We start from the raw sequence: 17,660 nt of genomic DNA on the forward strand, positions 1-17,660 counted from the left end.
GCCTCTACTTTTGACGCAAGACCAGTTTCACTCTCTGCTTGCTTCCCACAAACAGCGACAGATTTTTTTTTCTTTTTATTCCATCAAAGCCCCTAATTGTGCTTACTTTTCCCTCAGGAAGAGGCCAGGTTTTGCTGAAGCCTTCCTCTTTCCTTTAACGCCTGCTTTGTTGTAAACCAATGTCATCTCTAAAACAAAAACAGAAACAAAAAAACTTGCTTTGAAGGTGGACTTTCCTAAATAAAATAAGTTGGTATCAGTGTTTGCATCTCTAAGGAACTGCACCCTTATTAGAACTTTGTCCAGTCATGTGAAGTAGGCAAGGAAAATAAAACCATAAACAAGACACACTGTGGACCGTGGACCGTGCCACAAAAACCAGGGTTAAAGCAATTGCAACAGACAATGTAAATTCGGGACATGGAACCACAGTCATCTTGCTATTGGAAGAGAAGCTGTACAGCAGCAGTACGTTTCCAGTAGGAATGTATGTGGGCAATAGGTATAACTTAATTTTTTTCTAGTAGCCAAATTAAAAAAATTTAAAAAGACAAGTGTAATTAATTTTAATAATATATGTTATTTCACCCAAAAGATCATTTCAACATGTAAGCTATTTGGAAAATTTTACATTTTTTTAAATATAAACACTCAAGCTCTGGTGTATAATCTACACCTTTGGGGACCAAGTGCTCAATATAGACAGACATGTGTGGCAGGTGGCTGAAGTATGGGATCGCAGATCTAGAGTGTGTAGGGAGCATAGTTGGTAGAAGATTGCCATCTAAGGGCAAGTCTACACTGCAACAGACAGTGACAGCTCAAGATGCAAGTCTCCTTAGTGTGCACTTCGCGGCGCTTTCGGGACTTGCCGCGGTAACCCCGTAGCGACCCTCGCTCTTTCTGCGCGCCCCGCTTTAACTCCTTCAAGTCTTCCGCAAAAGCCGGGCGAGCTCTGCGCGCCGCGCCGCCCCAGCGCGCTGGACAGCTCCTGCCGGGGCCCAGAGCGGCTCCTGCGCCTGCACGGGGGCCACCGCCAGGACCATCTCTAGGAAGAGAGAGACCAGGAAGCCCGTGAGCTTCCTTCACTCCTCAGTCTCTCTTTTTCACTGGTTTCACAAGGGGGAATTGTTCCTCTCTGATTGGTTCAGTTGCTGTCCTTAAAGGAACAGCTTTAAGGTTGGGTTGCTCAATTGTCAAAAAAAAAAAAAAAAAAAAAAAAAAAAGCTTAACTTCCCCAGAGCTGGAAACTCACTCCCAGGCTCTTCATCTGCTGTAATCCTGTGCATCCTTACTGACTTCCCTCCCTTATCTTCTACTTTGAAAGGACTTCAAGTTCATCCTTCATTCCCTGGCTCCTATATCCCTTATACTGTCTTTCCATAATACTGTTTAAGAAAATGCAGCAGTACCATTAATGCTCCCATGTCTCTCTGTAGCTGTATCTCATGTTTTTCCATATTTATGATTCATCCTGCCTGCTAACTAGCAGGTGATTTTTTTTTTTTTTAAGAAACAGGCTATTTAAATCACATCTTAATCTTCAAGTCTCAGGTGTTCACTTTAAGTGATATAAACAAATGTACTATAAACTAACCCCATTTATGAATCTAACTGGCATTGTGTCCTCTACTAAATAGGAGCTTTCTAATGCCTGTTCTTTGATCTCTTTTGCCTTCTTGGCACCATCTAAAAATCTCAAAATAGATGATCAATTAAACCATTGCTTTCCTTATATTTTACAAGACTCTGATATTTCTTTCATTAGCTCTGTCAGTCTTTCAGAAGCAACAGACCATTCTAAATAAAGTACTATTTATGAGACATCTATGACTCTGAAATGTAAAATGCCACCTCTAAGTGGCAATTGCAGTAAACTCTCAGTGAAAAACACAGGATTCAGAATACTCATGAAGACTCAGAAGAACTAATGACACCTAGCACCTGTCTCCCTTTTACATGCTTCCTCCTCCAACAAGAAAGAAGAATATTACAAATCAAGGTTTCTTCTCAGTGGTGATCTTAGAGAAAGGTTTGAAAATGAGATGAAGTAGACGTTCCAATCAACTCTGATAAGAAAGAATCAGGGTTCCATTCAGTGTGCTGGACCTCATCCTAATATCCCCAAAATATACTGTGGGGAAGTCACATGTCATGAGCTCTCTGAGAAAGGAGAGAGAAGGTGCAAGAACTGGTTAGACTAGGAGTTTAGCTTCAAGCTTGGGGATACTTCTGGATTCCTAATTAAGGTCAATGACTCACATGGCCATCTTCCAAAGATGATATTTCCATAGCAACTTTGTACTTAATTATAGTTTAGTGATGGTAACACTTATTAAAGTGAGGTTATGTGACATAAAGGAGGTTCTTTAAGTGCAGAGTCTCAATCTCATGTCCATGGGCTCCAGTAGAATTTGTGAAATTCCTGCTGTGGTTTCTTTCTTAAAAAAAAAAAAATAACGATTTATTTATTTATGCATACAAGAGCTGGGGCACAGGCCAGAGATGTGGGTGACGGGAGGTGAGAGGATTCACCAGAGACAGAGAAGGGAGTAGAAAAGGCAGACAGACTAAAATACACTGCTGAGGGGAGCAGCAAGCAAGACAAAAGAGGTGTGCCTCATCTTGTGGGTTGCTCCCTGGCTGGCCGGGGATCAAACTCATGCGGCAGAGGCTGTAGACTGCTTCATAGTGCGGTGCTATAGTTTCTACAATTGTTCATTTTGTGTCAGAGGCATCTCAATGTGAGAAGGTGAAAATTTTACATACCATGGGATTTGAGCTCCCCAAATAAGGCAAAAATCTTTCTTAATAACTTCATAACCATTGAATAAGAAGAACTTGCTAGCTCTATTTGGTTGTTTTGGGAAACATAAAATGACTGAAAAGACATGTGGACCCTAAGCATGTTCCTTTTAACTGTTGTAATAGGTTATTAATGTTGACACGAATCTAACATCTGTCTTCCCTGTAATAGTCACACTCACCACTATACCAGGGAAGAAAGCTTTATTGGAAATCACTGTATTCACAGACAAAACAGGTACATGTCCACCTAGTGCAGTTAATTTTCACTCTCTTTTCATAGGTAACAAACCATGTACACTGTGTCTTGGTTATTTTTTCCATTAGAAGTGTATTTTATCACAGTATGTAGATGGGTATCTCATTCAATTTGTTAACTGTAGAGCCACCCTCTGTGAATCTTCCAAAACTGAAGTCAAAAGTCCATGACTCTTAGATTTTAATGACTGCTATTACACATAATCTGTAGTGACTATTAAAGTTCTTTCCAGCTTCAGGATGTATCTCATGGATCCTCATCAGAGGCTGGCAGAGCAGAAGCAGATCTTGTTCGAAAATTTCTGACTGAGTATAAGGTCTTACCAATCTGGTGCAACAGCATAGTCCTCTGAATGACATCAGGAATAGGAAACACTGATTACAAACACCCTTTCTAGGATGTCATCAGATTTTATAAGGGAAACTAAATTTCAGCCCTGCTATTTTAGTTTTAAAAGGCTCCACCTTGCTGTGTAGTCGTGGCCGAGTGGTTAAGGCGATGGACTAGAAATCCATTGGGGTTTCCCCGCGCAGGTTCGAATCCTGCCGACTTCGGGTTAGTTGGGATGTTTTGATTCCCCCAACAACTTGGTTGGAAATCGGATTTGCAAATCCAAAGCCAACCAAGATGTAAGCTGTGGTACCTAAAATCTACCCACTTATAGTCATGGCTTTAACTCACCTGCGGCTCTATCCTTGGGGAGAACTGAAGGTACTGTATTGTCCAACACAGTTAAGCCTGACTTGACTCTGAATGTGGTTTGTTTCTCTCTAGGAAGAGTACAGACTCACCTTGATGTTTCCAGCAATCAAAGTCCTTTTGCTTCTCAGTGGAATTGTTAGCTTTCCAGGGGGTTATTTTCTTGCACACCAATTGTTTTTCTTCTATCCCCCAACACTCCATTTCATCTGATTGTCGTTCGTACTTCATTCTCCATTTTAGTCTCCTGGTCATAATGGCAGATGTGTGACCTCACAACTGGGACATTGGTGAAGATATAGAGGGCAAAGAGACACAGGAAAAATAGTCAACATCACTAACCGGAGAGAAATATAAAATAACAACACAATAATAAAACTACCTCATTACCTAGCAAAACGATAAAGTAAAAAATGGTGACAATCTAAATTCTGGTGAGGATGTGGGACAACTGGATCACCCACACACTCACTGATAGTGTGATAGAGTGGGAACTTAAAATGGTAAGTGGAGAATTAAAAGTACTGTATTGTCATTATCACTGTGAAAAACAGTTTGACAATTTCTTATAAAAATTAAACATGAAGGCCTCCCCTGGTGGCACAGCAGTTGAGTGAAGGGCTGCAAAGCTGTCTGCAGCCTCTGCAGCGCCAGTTCGATCCCCGGCCACCAGCGAGGGTCCCACATGGCGTGCAGACCTCTCCTGCCGTGCCCGATGCTCCCCTTAGGAGTGTGTTTTGTCAGTCTGCATGTTCTGCTCCCCACTCTAGCTCTGGTGAATTCTCTCACCCTCCCACGCTTCTGACTATACCCAGTACTTGTATTAATAAATAAATAAATATTTTTTAAAAATTAAATATAAATTACCATGCAATCTAGTCATTGTCATCTTTGGTATTTTTTCCAGAGAAATAGAAGCTTATGTACCCACAAAAACCTGCACATGATTTTCACAGCATCTTACCTTGTAATAATAGACCCCAGCTATAAACAATTCAGATAACAAGGTGAATCAGTATCTCCATAGCATGAAATTCAACTCAGCAGCAAAAAGAAATGGACTATGGACAGTTGCAACTATTTGGAAGAATCTCCAGGGATTGATGCTGAATAGCCAACCTCAAAAAACTATATTTTTATGACCTTATTTATAACAGCATTCTGGAAATGACTAAATATGAGACATGAAGAACCAGTTCCTGGTGTTCTGGTGTTAGGGAGAGAGAGTTGGAAAGATGTGGGTTATGTTTATTAAAAGGGTAACAGGAGTGATTCTTGGTGTGATGAAATTGTTCTGTGTCCAGCCTGTGGTGGTGGATGCATGGACCTACACCTGTGATAAAATTGCATAGAGCTAAAGTCCACCCTACACACAAAGGAGTAAAAGGAAAATGCTATAAATAAGAATAAGGTGGTATCATTGGATTCTATTAATGTCAATGTCAGTATGATCTTGGTTCTGCTCTTGCCAAGGTCTTAGTCAAACCAGTTCTTTGAGTTTCTCTTTTCTCAGAGGGCTTCATGGGAATGGGCTTCTCATTCTATACTTTGGGGACACTAGAATGAGGCATGTGAGCCCAGCCAAACAAAGGGGTACCTAGTTGGCTAGAAGGCAATTGAAAACTCTCCTCAGCTCAGTTTCAACTCTACTCTGAGATCTCCACCAAGATGTCCTGGATTTATGACATCTCATGTGAGAAGAATGAAACATTGAGGGGAGCAAAGAAATCCTGTCTATTAACTCTTATGAGCATTCCAAATCCTGCTGTAATTTAAGATTTTTCCCCACTGAATATCCTTTTCTTTGTTGTAACTGCCATTTAGAGATACTGGCCATCATAGGTATCTCGAGAATAGCATTTTATTTAGATGTCTTCTTCCTTTGGAAGACAAAGAGATGCAGGAAAAAGGAGTCAAAGATTCCTAAAATATATGACAAAATTTACAAAACTACAAAATAGAGTGATAGTCACATTCATAGTTTAAATTTTAACACAATATGATCCTTTGTGAAAAATGAGGGAAAAACAAAATATAAAAATTTCAAAGAATATAATTCGAAATTTGACATTGCTTATACAGAGATAACAATACAGCTTTCAGCTTCTGAAGACAAGCCAAGCACATATTAAACCTTTAAAAAAAATAAAAACCAGACATTTTGTTTTGATGGCTATAAAGTAAATTCTCAGAATTTTAACAGTTTTAAGAGATAAATTGTAGTGTCTCGCCACAATACAATTCGGTGTATATCAATTAAAAGTGGAAAACTATGATATGGTTGCACGATAAGAAATGTGCATGAGATTTACAGGAGACATCTAGATGGGATGTTTGAACCATGCATATTGAAAAGAATGACATTGAAAAAATTCATGTGAAAATATATTTTGTGCTGCCCAAGATGCACCTATGTGGACATTTAAACTCTTACTGCTTGTGCCAAAGTAAAATAAAAGCTGAACAGGATTGATTTAATGATACATTGGAAGAAATTAGAATCATCAAACATTACTAAAGAAATCCTAGGGAAGGAAATAATGGAGAAATAGTCGATTTAGTGCATAAAAAAGAAACACAAAACGGAGATGATCTATAAAACTGAAATTTTATCTGAAAAAAAAAGTGCTAAATTGATAAGAAGGCATCATAACTAACTAACCAGAAATGGGTGAAGAGAATGTCATGTTTAACAGATTTTTTAAAAAGGCAGAATAGGAAGAGAGATGAGGACAATTAGCTGTGAAGACAGTGATGCAACAAATTCTCCTAGGAATTCCTAGGCAGATCCTCACCTGTGGCTAACATAACATATATGTGTGGTTGATACATGAACGATACTTGTTAATCACCCAACGCGATTTTCTTCCTGAACTGGAGCTGGCTCAGTGCTCAGAATAAATAAAAAACATCATCTAACTTTTCGTTGCTCCCTTCACCACAAACCTGGACTCCCCGACAAGCCAGCCCCACCTGACGTCATCGTCCCTTTTTTATTACATTACAAAGATAATGGCTTTACTTAATTTCTTTGTTTAGTGATTTGCCCACTAATATCTAGTTTGGATTCTGGCGTGATTACCATTAGCTATGAGTGCTTTCACTTGTCTTTGATCAAGGATTTCTGTAAATTCCCTTTCCTGCATGAACAAGGACATGCAGTATTTTGAGAGAGACCTGCTCAGGGTGTAATTCCTTGGAGAGGAAACACTTCCCACCTTTTTTCTTTAAGAAAGGCTGCCTTCAAGGTGGGGATTTGATTTCAGGGAAGAGGAAGATATCAACATAACGTGGTGTCTTCCGGGGGGAGAGGGGAATGTGAGCACCCTGGGACTGCCTGGGATGGAATAACTTTTCTAAAGTATAAATAATCTATCGCTATATAGGGAAGCAGGCAGAGGAATTCCAAGTGGTGAGCAGTGGCGCTTGCTCCCAGACGGCAAGAGCAGAGGGTGAAACTGGTTTTGCGACAACAGATGGGTGGGTTTTGCAAAAGCAGAGCACCTCTCCGTAGTCGGCAGGATTCGAACCTGCGCGGGGACACCCCAATGGATTTCTAGTCCATCGCCTTAACCACTCGGCCACGACTACATGGAAAGGGAACACCCCGTCGATGGTAGTAACTGTCTGAACTTGGGCTCTCTGCCAGAGGCCCAATTTTCTTCCAAAAAGTGAGTTTGCCATTAATGTTACTCATCATTCCACATCATTGCTGTGAATACCATGCGGTTGTGGCAAGTACCACTTGCTCCTCCTACTGGGGGGACCCTCCTTCTGAAGGCAGGGGACTGAGCAGAAGCCATGCCCTAAACCCAGTGCTCAGCTCTGTAGGGGCAGCTCTGATGGGCACCCACGAGATACACCCCACAACTGGTACAAGCTCTAACAGGCACGGCACACTTAGGAGTATAGTATAAAGACGACTTAAAAAAAACTGGTAATGACCATTAATCTTTAAAGTAAAATTTGAATCAGAATCGAAGGTCCTACGGCTGACAGAACAAACTCCATGCTTTGGACCACATGGTTAAATGTGAACACTACTATTTTCACTCTGAAATATGTCAAATCTAGATATTTTTAAAATACGATGAGTCTAATAGGACCTTTTAGCCAACTAATTGAAGATTTAACAGTTTCCAACCAATTTAATATTGTTTTCTGTGTGTGTCTGGCTGTCTTTATTATATATATAGTCTATCATTCTCAATGTATATAGAATCAGTCTTCTATGTGCATAAACTCTAGTCTCTTATTATATACGTACTGGGGAGGGATGCAGAAACTGAGCAGCTAGCAGTCACAGGTAGAAGAGAAATTTGCTATTTACTGTAGAGTCTCCAATACCATGAGACTATTTAATTCTCATGTTTGAACTATTGAACAATTTCAGACATTCTTTTTAATGTGCACAGAAAAGCTATGTGAGTGGATTATTGCTTCTCCTTAGAGTTGGGTTTTGAATTGCATAATGCAGGGTTTGGGGTGATTTCCTCCTGTGTTTTCTCTAGATGCTTCTTTCCTTACAAATTGTTCTAAATCAGAGGAGCCTCCTCTTTGTGCTCCTTATCCAGAGGCAGGTGTGTCAGGACTTTCAGCAATTCACAGGCCATATAAGGGGGGGTTTCCAACATTTAGGTGGACAGTGTTTTCCCTGAGAAAAAGGACAGGGAGACACGGGTGTCACCCAGGTTCCACCGAGACTTGAACTCGGATCGCTGGATTCAGAGTCCAGAGTGCTGACCATTACACCATGGAACCGCATGCACGTGCACACCCCAAAATGGTCCAGGATGCTCCCGGATGGGTCACAGCGACTAAGCCATTGGTCCAAATTATCTGTCAAGAATCTTACCAATGCGCATGAAGACTTCCTTTCAAAGAAAATCCTGAGGGAATTCTATTCCTAGCCAAGTACAAAAGCCCTTAAAGTCTCCCCGCCCCCAAGGGACTCAAAAACTTGCAGGTCCTCCTCCTTGCATTCTTCATTAAGAAAAACTGAGTGAGCCCTCACCCCACCTGCACTGGACCGAACGCCTCATAGTCATAAAATTCAAGCCCAAGAACTCGGCGAAATGGGTATTTTTAATCTCTATGTAGACGTGGAAACTGAGACTTAGAGATTTCATATCTTTATCTGCAACACCGCTCAATCCATTTCAGTCACAGGCTATTTTTCTCCATATCGATTATTTAGTTTTCGGGGAGACGCGCTCCCAGCTGTTCCGCGGAGGCCTTCTTCGACGTGGCGCGTTTCAGGAAAGAATAGGGTTTTCTAGGGCCGGCTGGGTGGGGTCTCGGGGGCGGCTCCCTCACCGGTGCAGTCCAGCCCAGGTCTCCTTGGGCTCGCCTGGCTGTGTCTACATTCTGGGGCCCTCCTCAGGCCCCAGCAGCACGTTTCCGAGAAGCTTTCAACAGAACTGCAGCGGAGGTGTGCCTGGGAATTTGTGTCAGAATCCGGGGTGCAGGCTGCCTCTTAGGGGTCCCTCTACGATTGCAAGGCCTTCTAATCCAACAGGTTGAGCTCTTAGAATGAGGGGGCGCCGTGACTATCCAGGGAAACATGCACCCGTCCTCGGGACTGTCCTGGAGTGCAGCCGGCAGGGCCTGGCGTTGGCAGAGGCGGCGTCCCACATCCTGAGTCCCAGGTCCGCCGCTGCAGCCGGGCCTCTCGCCACGCGGGGACAGCAACAGGATGCAGCTCCCCTGCCAGTCGGAATGAACAACATTGCAAAGGGAAGCCGGACAGAAAACACCACTTAACAAACCACTCCAGGAAATTCACAAACTTGTTGAAGACTCTGTGCCCCGGACTAGGAATTTCTTAGTGAAAAATGAAACCGACCAAGTGAAAACAAGCATCAGGCTAATTTTTAAAAATCCCCTTTAAATTGAGGCTGCCTGATCCCTTCACCTCAGTATTGTAAATTAAGAAACCAAGGTGCACCCACAACTTACAGCTGAGATTCTTGTTAAATCAGTTCTGGTTCCACAGCTGAGATTCTTGTTAAACCAGTTCTGGTTCGGGTTGTGGATTCCTGATGATGAAGTTTTGGGAGACCCCAATTAGACTTTATCTAGGTCAAGTCAAGTGGTGGAGCAGGCTCCTTTGAAGCACAAGTACACCAGAATCTTGTTGTAAATTCTGAACCTTTACCCAGAGTTTTCCACAAAAGAAATAATATTTTCCATATTTTCCTTCATTTTTTTTTTTTTTTTGGTGGGACCCTCGCTGGTGCCGGAACTGGCGCCTCGCAACCCAGTGCTCAACAACTGTGCCACTAGGGGAGGCCCCATTTTCCTTCATTTTTTTTGAGCAATGAAACATGAAAGAATATTTGTCAGTACATCTACTCATACACAAAGTACATTTGCTTTGTGTGTGTGTGTGTGTGTGTATATATATATATATATATATATATATATATCACTACATACTGCAAAATGGACCAAAAGGATAGAGACATTCAACTTAAGTAGATATATGGAAGGCAAAAAAGCAAAAGTATTTCCATCATTAGTCTCTAGGTAAATACAAATTATGATTCACAATGAAATATAAACATGCTTATTAGGTGAATTTAAAAAAAAAAACAAAGACAACACCTCCCCACAGGTCTCTCCCCACATCTGTTTCTACCAGTTCATGACCAAAAGGAAGTGCAGTTTTTTCAGGTGTCTCTTGGCTCCATGTGCCAGACTCCAAAAACAACAAGAATACTATAAACAAGACACTTGCTGCAGATTGTTTTCCCTTTATTATTAAGAAAGTGCCTTTCTCATTTTGATTTTTACTTTAAAAATCATGTATCTAGCCAAATGATTTTTTAAGCAAAGGTACAAAAGCAAATGCTGGTGAGAATTTGGAAAAATGGAATCATTGCTGGTGGGAAGGTAAAATGGCACCATCACTCTGGAAGACTGGTAGTTTCTTGTAACATGAAATTATTATGTGACTCAGCAATTGTAGTACCAATTTTCAGTTTTCTCTACAATAGTTTACCAGTGTTCTCCATAACACAGCAAACTTTTGTTGTCAAGAATCTGAGAAATTTTTCACTTAACCTCAAATCTCAAAGATCATCTGTGATGTTTTCTTCTCAAAATTCTAGTTGTACATTTAAATCTATGATCCATTTTGAAGGTTTGTTTAAGCCTGAGACTCAAGATTCATTTTTGCCTATATCCAATTGCTTCCATATCATTTGTTGAAAAGACTATTCTTCCTCCATTGAATTGCTTTTGTACCTTTGCTTAAAAAATCATTTGGCTAGATACATGCATGATTTTTAAAGTAAAAATCAAAATGAGAAGGGCACTTTCTTAATAAAAAAGGGAAAACAATCTGCAGCAAGTGTCTTGTTTATAGTATTCTTGTTGTTTTTGGAGTCTGGCACATGTAGCCAAGAGAAATGTGAAGAAACTGCACTTCCTTTTGGTCATGAACTGGTAGAAACAGATGTGGGAGAGAGACCTGTGGGGAGGTGACAATAGCGGTTTTTGCCTTGATTTTGCTCTTTTCCTTCCAGACTTGTCTGGTTGTTTCTGATCCTTTTCAATGGGTTTCCACTGGAAGATGCTTTAGACTTGTGACAGCCTTATTCTGGACCAATATTCTGGGCCTTATTCTGGGCCAATCCTGCTTGGGTGGACTTTCACCTACAAGGGGACAGGTTACTTCGGGTGCTTCATTTAAAAACTATTCTTTGGGCCTTCCTGGTGGCACAAGGGGTTAAGCACTGCACTGCAAGGTAATCCACTGCCTCTGGAACATGGGTTCCATCCCCAGGCAGCCAGGGAGAAACGCACATGGTGAGGCAGACCTCTCCTGTCTCACCCGTTGCTCCCCTCAGCAGTGTATTTCGGTCAATCTGCTTGTTCTGTTCTCCACTCTGTCTCTGGTGGATCCTCTCACCCCGCACATCTCTGGCCTGTACCCCAGCTCTTCTGTGCATAAATAAATTAATCTTTAAAAAAAATAAAAGGTATATTCTTTGCCTTTCCTGTATTGTTTCCTAATTGTATTAAAGTTTCTTCCCCTTAAAGGCTCATACCTTTTGTATTGATGCAGTGGATGGCAGAACCTATTTACAGCAGTCAGGTTTGCAGGGTCTGGGGTGTCCCCTCCTGTCCTGTAACAAAGTCAGTGAAATATTGTTAGTACAAGAGGCATGTAGATCAATCAAATGGAAAAGTGAAGAAATAAATGTACACAAATATGGTCAACGATGTTTGACAGGCACACACAAAAAAGAGAAATGGTAGGCTTTTCAATAAGTGGGACATTTGGCTATCCATAGTCAAAGAAGAAGACAGGCAGGAGAGAAAGAGAGAAGTTTGGATGTAAACTTTACAATGTACACCAAAATTAAGAAAAAATTGACCATAGATCAAGTGTGAACATAAAACTTTTAGGAAAAAAACTAATAAAAAAATAGACATGACCTTGGTTTTAGTGAAGAGTTTAGAGTTTTTAGTGAAGAGTTTAAAACCAATAAGTAAACTGGACTTCATAAAAATTTAAAGTATACACCTGTGAAGAGAAACTAAAGTTTGGCAGAAAATATTTGCAAATTCTATATCTGACAGAGGACTTGTATCTGTATTTATAGAGAATCCTCAAACTCAGCAATGAGAAAATAAACAACCCAATAAAAAATAAACAAAAGACACCAATAGACACTTCACCAAAAGGAATATGATTACGGAAAATAAGCAAGCAAATGAAATTCAAAATGCAAATTAAAATGACAATGAGCCACCTAAACACACCTATTAAAATGGTTAAAATTAAATATACTGACAATATCATTGTCTGCTGAGGATGAGGGGCAATTGAAAATCTCTTGTTGGTTGTGGAAAATTTTAACAAGTTCTTACACAGTTAAACATACAATTGCCACATGACCTGAGAATCTAACTTGTAGGAATCCAAATAAATGAAAATGTATATACACTGATGTTTATGGCCGTTTTTTTCTACATTTGCCAAAAACTGGAAACAATTCATATGTCCTGCAATGAATGGTTGAAAAAATACCGTAATACATTCTTACAATAGAATTCTATTAGACAACAAAAATGAATGAAATTTTTAATTTTAAGGCCTGTTCTATATCCAGTGATCTCAACAAATTACATACTGGATCATCCAATTTCTATGAAATTCTCAGAAAGGTCGAACTATAAGGGAAAAAAGGTATCTGTGGTTGTCAGGTGTAAAGTGTAGGGTTAGGAGGCCCTATAAAGGGATAACAGTAGGGGGGCTGCAGGAACACTTGTCTCAGCTTTGAAAGGGTCAGTTTTACTCTGATGGATTTTTTAAGGTAAAGCTAGCTTCCACCTTGTGCCACAGACTATTCTCTACAAATTCCTTAAGGAACATTTCATCAAATTACCCTTTTATCAAGGTTTTTCTTTTTTCCTTTTTAAAATTGGCTACTTTGAGCAGGGTTTTGCGGGGACAAAACTGGAGACATCATTGACCCTTGAACATGGCCGGGCCGGTGGGGTGTGGAGTCGCGACTTTTTAAGGAAACCATCGACCTTTTTATTTTGGTGCAGCAATTCGGGCAACAGTGACAGTTTTGCCGAGTTGTGTCTGGGCTCGACATGACGAACGAGAAACAAACACCTTTCTTCAAGTGACAGTCCGTTTCTCGGTGAGACTAGGCTTGTGACCAGGGTAAAACTTCACACGTAGTCGGCAGGATTCGAACCTGCGCGGGGAGACCCCAATGGATTTCTAGTCCATCGCCTTAACCACTCGGCCACGACTACTGACACCTTCCACATGTTCCCTGCATTATAGAGAAACACGGTCGCTGTAACAATATGTGTCAACAGAGTGTTGAGTAAACTGCACAAAATTTTTCGGGGGGCTTGAGGGCTTGGGGAGGGTGGTGACACTCTCCGGGAGCCACCCCACCCCCGGACTTCTGGAACAGGAGGACGGATGGGAGCTCTCACGTGCAAGCATCTTCGGGTCCAACGACGTTCAGTTCATCCACGTGCAAATGAATCGGGTTCCTGTTGGCTGCTGGAGCTTCCGAAAATGGAACCAAATGGACTCAGCACCGAGAGGGCATCAGGGTAAGCCAAGTTTTTCACCTGGAATGGACCGACGCTTCCTGCAGGATTTCAGGGCAGGAAGGGCTCCTGTTGATTTGTTGGACGGTGGAGGGAGAGCAAAACGATGCTGGAAATTCCGCCTGGATCCCCGCGCCTGCTGTCCCGAGGTGTCCAGGCACACGCGTGAAGTTTTCGTCTCACTGTATTTCAGAAGGTGCTTGGCACATGCCAACTGCGCCTTCAATTCCTCACGGGTTAGGAAGAAGCGGGCCGTTATAGCCAGTCTGCCAGTTTTATTTCCGTGAGAGAGGAATTGTTTTCTGAAAATGGATACCTGGTTAAAAACTTTTTTTGCCAATGCCAGGGCTCATTTTCTCTAACTTTAACTAATCCAGCACGTTTTCCATTCTCCTCTTTAAGTTTGTGACTCACTGGTTCCTTCAGCAGAATTTCCAGATGTTCTGTAGAAATGGTGCAAGACTAAATGGTTAAATGTGGAAGACAGAACCTGAGACGCATAGGCAGGTCCCCATTTTACAGTGGGCAAGAGATGAGAGTGAATGAAACTTGATTTCGCTTGAGAAAGGTGGGGCAGTTGCTTGGGTTTAATACATACTACGCTTAACCAGAAATAACCAAATTTCTTTAATTTAATTCACATATGTCCAAGAAAGCCTTGTCCAGAGGGAGGAAAACTAGATCTAATTAAAGACAGAATAATTTCTTTTTACCTATATCCAGAAAAGATCAGCTGAACCATGACTGATACATGGTAGACAACTGTCATGGAAAGATAGAGCACACCTCTCAGCCTGACTTCAAGGATTCAGAGTATTGCTATGAGTTTCTCCATTGGCAATCTTTTTTTTTTTAATTCATTTTATTTTCTACATATTTTTTACATCATTCATTTTTTTTACACCATATACTTTCTCATCTCAGAGTTGAAGATAAAGAAGCATAATTGCCAGAGAACAATCATAGCAGCCCTCAGGTGTATCTCCTTGCCTCCCCACTCTCCATGGTATTTTGAATGCAAAAAAAGAAAGTTATGAATAGCTGGAAAGTCATACAGAACATAAATTGTAATATCTTTCAGACAAAAACTACCTAACACACATTTGTCAGTGAACAAGCTAGGTCGAATACTAAGAGAAATGGAGAACTCAACATCCCAGTAAGAAGATATTCAAAAGGGCTTGTAGGTAAAAATCAAAATCAACAAGCACCTACAAACCAGATACATTCTACGGAGGGGCAGGTGGGGGCAGTGAAAGGAGTAGGATCAAAACAAGGGGTGTGGGAATTGTATGGGGATTATAACCAGGATGAAAATGCATACATTGTGCAAAAATGAAAAATGATGTAAAAATATATAAAATAAAATTTAAAAGTTTAAAATAAAAGGGGGGCTTGTAGAATCAATCTTGTGTTAAGTAATGTGAGAGAAGATTTAAAAAGCAGGGTTTTATACTGGGTAGGAGACTGTCTAGAAGCAGGGGGAATTTCGGTGATTGCATAGTTTAATATATCCTACCCTAGAGGAAGGAAGAATGGAGCAATGCAAAAACTATGATTCAGAAAGAAGTCATACTCGCATTTGCCAAGATAAAGGGGCTTGGGGTCATCTTTGAGATTTCCTCTCTTTCCTCCTATAGTTCATCGGTTCACGACTGGGCATCTGTTCTGCCTGGACAAACCTGGGACTCTCCTGCACTTATGTTTCATCTTCAGTGACTTCACCTATATTTCATCCCCTTCTGTTCACAAAGACATTAAAGCACTTGACTGACAGCCTCTGAGCTAGCCTGCAGAAATCTGCAGCAAAGGAAAAGGTGTCCTTTGCATCTATGACTCTCTCTCTCTCTCTCTCTCTCTCTCTCAGGCTCTGACTCTCTCTTTCACACACACACACTCACCCCTCAAGTTAGAAAGCCTGGGTTTGAATGTTAAGATCTTCGTTTGTTCTTGACAACACAATGTAGAACAAGAAGGGCCTCTCTTTCCCAAAAGAGAACCTCAGATAGGATCCAGAGGAAAGGAAGTGGTGGGCCTGGGCTGTCTCTTAAAAATATCTCACAATGACACTTACTGAATTTCCTCAAATTCCATTTTTCTTGGAAGACAACAGTCCTGAAGGTGGATTGCAGGGGTCAGATGAAATGTGATTTTTAATCCTTGATGATGAGTTTCTCATCATGGAAACCCATGATAATAGACACTGGAAGGCACAGAAACTCCCTGTCGGCATTGAGTACTCCTTGCAGCATCTTACCAGGTTTTGTTTCTTGAATGTTCCAGATGCCTGGAGCAGAATAGTTTCCCTGAAGGTATCAGATGGATAATCAGATAAATCACCCTTTTTATAGCTCAAGCAAACCATTCTTTGTTGTAAGGCTCTGTGGCGCAATGGATAGCGCATTGGACTTCTAGTGTGTCTGAGAGAGATTCAAAGGTTGTGGGTTCGAGTCCCACCAGAGTCGTGGGTTTTTTGTGTGTCTGGGCCACTCTCTCACCAGTCACTTCACCACTCGTGGTGAGTAGGATCTCCTCCAAGTTTCATTTCTGCCCTCTGCTTTTTATGTGTGAGGAGCTTCTTCCTTCCCACAGTGTGTCTTTGGTAACTCAGAGAATGGACACACCTAGAGTATGAAAATGAGTACTAGTAACTGGGCTGTCATTAAGACAATTTCCAACTTGCTTTTCCCCAAGCTTTAGCTTGAGGAGTGTGGGCAACTTCAATGCTGCCTCTAAGAGTCACACAACAGCCACTTGATGAAGCCCCAGTTTTTGATATTCTTTCGTCTATATATTCTCTTCCCTGTATCATCCTTCCATAGAGAACCATTTAACAGTATTAAATGGTTACATTTTATTATCTTGCTTTCTTATAGAATATACAGTGTTTTGTAACTTGGATAGTTTGTAACTTTGCATATTTTAAATTGTTTTGTTACATAAATTACATTTTATATACATACCATTCCATATCTGTCTTTTTTTTTTAAAGATTTATTTATTCATACATACAAGAACAGGGATACAGGTCAGACTCGCAGCGGGTGAGAGGATTCACCAGAGACAGAGCGGGGAGCAGAACAGGCAGACTGAGTGAAATACACTGCTGAGGGGAGCAGCGGGCGAGACAGGGGAGGTCTGCTGCGCCATGTGAGCTTCTCGCTGGCTGGCCAGGATCGAACCCTCCCTGCAGAGCTTCACAGCTTCACAGCGCTGTGCTCAACCGCCTGTGCCACCAGGGGAGACCCCATTTCTGGCTTTTTCTATAACCACCATTATTTTACTTACGTGTCTTTAAGTGAGCAATATCTTACTTAAAGCAATATCTTGCTTTAAAAAATGATAGATTTTGGCTTTTTTATTCTCCCCACAGTTATCCTCTTATTTCCTGTCACAATAAATCATGCTACTCACCTCCATACGTCCCCTCAGAGACATCTGTGAAAATTTCCCTGGGTGTATCACCCATGGTATAATAGAGAATATGTTATACATTTGTATGGGGGGGAGTGATTAAGACCAGATTGCTATCCAGAAATAAAGAGCATTTTCAGCAAAATTAAGTAACCACAAAAAGTGGACTCTGTGGCATTAGCGGGCTTGGCCACCCAATAAAGTGCAATGTGACTTCACAGTAGTTTTGCGTCTCTCCTGTCAGTGATGACTCTGGGTGCTTCTTGGTTGTTATGGTTGCTGATTTTTTCCTGTAAACTCTTGTCAAGCACAAACTGTTCATCTCTGTTGCCTGCCCCCTAATTGTATTGGCTGCTTTTAATAGAAGGTTTACAGGCAATTTTTATGTATCAAT

The 17,660-nt window shown here is 41.1% G+C and overlaps 1 protein-coding gene, 1 long non-coding RNA gene and 5 other non-coding genes across 10 annotated transcripts in view; 3 read left to right on the forward strand and 4 right to left on the reverse strand.

The window, feature by feature from the left end:
• The window catches only part of LOC119251869 (zinc finger protein 420-like), a 189,279-nt gene that overhangs the window by 55,347 nt on the left and 116,272 nt on the right, over window positions 1–17,660 (forward strand). The window lies entirely within an intron of this gene.
• On the reverse strand, window positions 11–17,410 carry LOC129146261 (uncharacterized). 2 transcript variants are annotated; one of them, XR_008552848.1, is made up of 5 exons: window positions 17,267–17,410; window positions 11,818–11,895; window positions 9,722–9,801; window positions 3,856–4,042; window positions 11–188 (listed from the first exon to the last, which is right to left on the reverse strand). It is a non-coding gene; the product is annotated as an uncharacterized LOC129146261 (long non-coding RNA). The 2 variants fall into 2 exon arrangements; XR_008552849.1 differs by lacking the exon at window positions 9,722–9,801.
• On the forward strand, window positions 3,537–3,618 carry TRNAS-AGA (transfer RNA serine (anticodon AGA)). Its single transcript has one exon. It is a non-coding gene; the product is annotated as a tRNA-Ser (tRNA).
• Window positions 7,273–7,354, reverse strand: TRNAS-AGA (transfer RNA serine (anticodon AGA)). Its single transcript has one exon. It is a non-coding gene; the product is annotated as a tRNA-Ser (tRNA).
• TRNAQ-CUG (transfer RNA glutamine (anticodon CUG)) lies at window positions 8,453–8,524 on the reverse strand. The gene has a single exon. It is a non-coding gene; the product is annotated as a tRNA-Gln (tRNA).
• Window positions 13,462–13,543, reverse strand: TRNAS-AGA (transfer RNA serine (anticodon AGA)). Its single transcript has one exon. It is a non-coding gene; the product is annotated as a tRNA-Ser (tRNA).
• Window positions 16,230–16,317, forward strand: TRNAR-UCU (transfer RNA arginine (anticodon UCU)). Its single transcript is given in 2 exon segments — window positions 16,230–16,266; window positions 16,282–16,317. It is a non-coding gene; the product is annotated as a tRNA-Arg (tRNA).

The sequence above is a fragment of the Talpa occidentalis genome, unplaced genomic scaffold, assembly GCF_014898055.3.
Source record: "Talpa occidentalis isolate TD23 unplaced genomic scaffold, MPIMG_talOcc4v2.1 talOcc4.2, whole genome shotgun sequence".
NCBI lineage: Eukaryota > Metazoa > Chordata > Mammalia > Eulipotyphla > Talpidae > Talpa > Talpa occidentalis.